Source organism: Galeopterus variegatus, unplaced genomic scaffold, assembly GCF_000696425.1.
Source record: "Galeopterus variegatus unplaced genomic scaffold, G_variegatus-3.0.2 Scaffold211, whole genome shotgun sequence".
NCBI lineage: Eukaryota > Metazoa > Chordata > Mammalia > Dermoptera > Cynocephalidae > Galeopterus > Galeopterus variegatus.
In genome coordinates, this window is record NW_007726322.1 from 166,635 (window position 1) to 171,811 (window position 5,177).

The following is a 5,177-nucleotide window of genomic DNA, read 5'->3' on the forward strand; positions in this document are numbered from 1 at the left end:
CCAGCTCCATCAGCCAAACTACATCAGCACATTATGAAGAAGCACTGACTAAAGAAAAAAAGGAAAACTCAAGTTTTCACTGGCAAAGTTACATAAAATGAATAACTCTAAAGAGAAAAGTTGAATTTTTCTCCTAAGCATACAATTTTGAAGAAAGCTTCTGCCAGCACAAATTTAAATGGAATCTTTTGATTTCTGATTTCAGTTCTGACATGTAAGAGCTTGGAAGTCATCACACCCATTCTTAAAACAAGGAAAAGCTGGGCGAAATGAAAATCAATAACTATGTAGTACAATCAGACAACTGAGGTCATAAGACAGAAAAATTCACAAAATCTACAGAGACAGATCTAACCAGAGAAATACAGCAACAGGATTCTGCTTATTGGGAATAGAAGCCACTGGAAACATAAATTGATAGGAACATATGCACAACAACTTTGATAAATTCTAGGAGTCCAAGTGTGAACCAACTATAGAACTGCAGTCTTAGAGGTATGCCTATATTTTAGGGGGCATTACCACCAGGAACCCACCAGGTTCTCATGATGGAGATCCAAGAAAGAGCTCCTCTGGACCATGTCAAGGGGATAGAAAAAATATCTATTTTAAGACATGGCAAGAGCCTTCTCCATAATGAAAGCCTGATATCCTCAGAAAAGTATTTTGCCAGAACACAATTTTGAAACTTTACCTAGTTGGGGGAAGCGAATTCCTCTCCACTAGAGATCCCTTCAACCTCTTTGTCCTCTCTACAGGTGGCAAATACATAGTCAACAAGGGACTGGGTTTCAAGGAAATAGATTTGGAACACTGAACCCAGGGAAAAAAGGTAAGAGGCAGGGGGGGAAAGGGAGGGAAATATACCAGTGGAGAAAAATTTGTAAAGGTCACAGCTCCAAGAAACAGGCCCACTAAATATCTAACATCATCAAAAGACTATAAATGTTTCCTCTTCCCTATACTTTTACATTATACCAAAAAGTACAACATAACACTTTTAAAATAGTGGATTACAGCTGAAAGAATTCCAAGACACAATATCAGAAATCTCTATCACCTACAGCTACAGTAAGCATTAAAAATGGCCCAATATCTTTTTTCTTTTTTTAAGTTTTAAAACAGCTAGGTTTATTGAATATTCATATGCACTTTACACTGGTTAAGGAATTTAACCTCACAGCTTAATTCCTGTATGAAACGAATTGTTATAATCTCCCATTTTACACATCAGGAAACAGAGGTGCTAACAGTTAAATTAAACTTGTTGAGCCAGATACTACTGTTAGCACTGTATATAGACTAAATAATTAAATTTTTACTACCACACTGTGGAAAGTACTATTATTTCAAAGTACTATTATTTTTTTTTTTTCTTTTTTTGTCCTTTTTGTGACCGGCCACACCATGCTCAGCCAGTGAGCGCATTGCACCGGCCATCCCTCTATAGGATCCGAACCCGCGTCGGGAGCGCTGCTGCGCTCCCAGCGCCGCACTCTCCCGAGTGCACCACAGGCTCTCCGGAAAGTACTATTATTATCACCCCATTTTACTACACAATAATTGAGGCAGTGGTTTCAGAACCAGTTAAGCTGCAGACAATCTAGCTTCACATTCCAAATGTTTAACCCCTTGTTATGCTGTTTTTGTGAACTTGTTACAGAAATGTGCTCTTACTTTCATAATATAGATACAACTGGGAAATAACAAGAACAATTACGCTGGAGTGATGGCTGCAAGAACACGGACTACACTGCATTGAACACTTAAGTGAGGAACAAATGCAGACAGCACCACCAAGAGTGAAGAGACAAAAATTAATGAACCAGGAGATAGATATATATGTGGACAGAGAAAAGGTTTTTTTTTTTTCAATTAATTAATTTTTATTGGAACATAGTCGATTGTACACATCTGTGGGGTACAGCACTGAATATCGCTACCTGTGTGCAATATGTGATGTTCAAATCAGGATTATTAGTATATTCAACATTATTCAATGTAATCGATTATCATGGCCCTTTACCAATTCTTCCATCACCCCTGTCTTCCTCCCCTTTTCCAACCTCTGGTAGCCACAGTTCTGTTCTCTTCTTTTGAAAGCTAAACATATTATTATGATTGTTATGTCTTTATTTTTTTATTTTATTTATTTATTTATTTATTTATTTGGTACCCACTTATAAATGAGGACATGAAGTATTTCTCTTTCTGTTTCTGGCTTATTTCACTTAACATAATTTTCTTAAGTTCATCCATGTTACTGTGAATGGCAGTNGCGAATTCCTCTCCACTAGAGATCCCTTCAACCTCTTTGTCCTCTCTACAGGTGGCAAATAGATAGTCAACAAGGGACTGGGTTTCAAGGAAATAGATTTGGAACACTGAACCCAGGGGAAAAAGGTAAGAGGCAGGGGGGTAAAGGGAGGGAAATATACCAGTGGAGAAAAATTTGTAAAGGTCACAGCTCCAAGAAACAGGCCCACTAAATATCTAACATCATCAAAAGACTATAAATGTTTCCTCCTCCCTATACTTTTACATTATACCAAAAAGTATAACATAACACTTTTAAAATAGTGGATTACAGCTGAAAGAATTCCAAGACACAAAATCAGAAATCTCTATCACCTACAGCAACAGTAAGCATTAAAAATGGCCCAATATCTTTTTTCTTTTTTTAAGTTTTAAGACAGCTAGGTTTATTGAATATTCATATGCACTTTACACTGGTTAAGGAATTTCACCTCACAGCTTAATTCCTGTATGAAACGAATTGTTATAATCTCCCATTTTACACATCAGGAAACAGAGGTGCTAACAGTTAAATTAAACTTGTTGAGCCAGATACTACTGTTAGCACTGTATATAGACTAAATAATTAAATTTTTACTACCACACTGTGGAAAGTACTATTATTTTTTTTTTCTTTTTTTGTCCTTTTTGTGACTGGCCGCACCACGCTCAGCCAGTGAGCGCATCGCACCGGTCATCCCTATATAGGATCCAAACCCGCAGCAGGAGCGCTGCTGCGCTCCCAGCGCCGCACTCTCCTGAGTGCACCACAGGCTCACCCGGAAAGTACTATTATTATCACTCCATTTTACTACACAATAATTGAGGCAGTGGTTTCAGAACCAGTTAAGCTGCAGACAATCTAGCTTCACATTCCAAATGTTTAACCCCTTGTTGTGCTGTTTTTGTGAACTTGTGACAGAAATGTGCTCTTACTTTCATAATATAGATACAACTGGGAAATAACAAGAACAATTACGCTGGAGTGATGGCTGCAAGAACACGGACGACACTGCATTGAACACTTAAGTGAGGAACAAATGCAGACAGCACCACCAAGAGTTAAGAGACAAAAATTAATGAACCAGGAGATAGATATATATGTGGACAGAGAAAGGTTTTTTTTTTCAATTAATTAATTTTTATTGGAACATAGTCGATTGTACACATCTGTGGGGTACAGCACTGAATATCGCTACCTGTGTGCAATATGTGATGTTCAAATCAGGATTATTAGTATATTCAACATTATTCAATGTAATCGATTTTCATGGCCCTTTACCAATTCTTCCATCACCCCTGTCTTCCTCCCCCTTTCCAACCTCTGGTAGCCACAGTTCTGTTCTCTTCTTTTGAAAGCTAAACATATTATTGTGATTGTTGTGTCTTTCTTTTTTTATTTTATTTATTTATTTATTTATTTATTTATTTATTTATTTGGTACCCACTTATAAATGAGGACATGAAGTATTTCTCTTTCTGTGTCTGGCTTATTTCACTTAACATAATTTTCTTAAGTTCATCCATGTTACTGTGAATGGCAGTATTTCATTCTTTTTCATGGGAGAGTAGTATTCCATTGTGTAAATATACCATATTTTCCTCACCCAGTCATCCATTGATGGATATTTAAGTTGGTTCCAACTTTTAGCTATTGTAAATAGAGCTGTAATAAATACGGGAGTACAGGTATCACTTCAACATGATGATTTCCATTCCTTTAGGTATATACCCAGTAGTGGGATTGCTGGATCATAGGGCAATTCTATCTGTAGTTGTCCAAGGAAACTCCATACCATTTTTTGTAGTGGCTGCACCAATTTACAGTCCCACCAACAGTGTAGGAGAGTTCCCCTTTTTCCATACAAACTCACATTCAAGGTCTGCTTACCTCAGTTTTCATTGTTAAATACATCATGTCTGACTGTAATTAGAAAAGGCAAGAAAGGAGAGTCTGAAGAGACAAAACAAGAAACACAACCAGACTCAGATATGACACAGTTTGGGAATAAAAAGAATGGAGATTTAAAATAAATATAACTAATAGAGTTGGGCTCTAATGGGAAAAGCAGACAATGTGCAAGAACTGGTGAGTATTATAAGCAGAAAAAGAACTGAAAAAGAATAAAAATGATATCCTAGGAATCCAAAACACTGTAGCAGTCCTAAAAAATGAGTTTGGAAGTATTTTTTCTACTTCTATTTTTTAGAAAAGTTTAAGAAGGATAGTTAAAAATTCCTAGAATGTTTGGTAAAATTCAGCTGTGAAGCCATCTAGTCTTGGGTTTTTCTTTGTTTGAAGGCTTTTTATTACTACTTTGATCTCTTTGTTTGTAATTGGCCTGCTCAGGCTTTCTATTTCTCTGTGATTCAGTCTTGTAAATTGCATGTTTCTAGGAATTTATCCATTTCCTCTAGGTAATCTAATTTGTTGGTGTGTAATTGTTCACTATAGTCCCTTATGATCCTTTTTATTTCTGAGGCCTCCATTATAATATCTTCTCTAAATATCTTATCTAAAATCATTTCTGATTATATTTATTTGAGCAGCATTAGTCATAATAGCCAAGATCTGGAAACAAACTAAGTGCCCTTCAATGGATGAATGAATAAAGAAGTTGTAATATATATATATTATATATGGAATATTATTCAGGATCCTGATGTGTGACAATATTGATGAACCTAGTGGGCAGCATTCTAAGTGAAATAAGCCATATGGAGATAGAAAAAATACTCCATGGCCTCACTTATACGTGGAATCTAAAGAAGAAAAAAAAATCTAATACATAGAAACAGAAAATAGGAAGGTGGTTACAGTTTGTGGAGGGAGAAGGATGGAGAGATATAGAGCAAAAAGTATAAAGATGTAGTTATTTTGT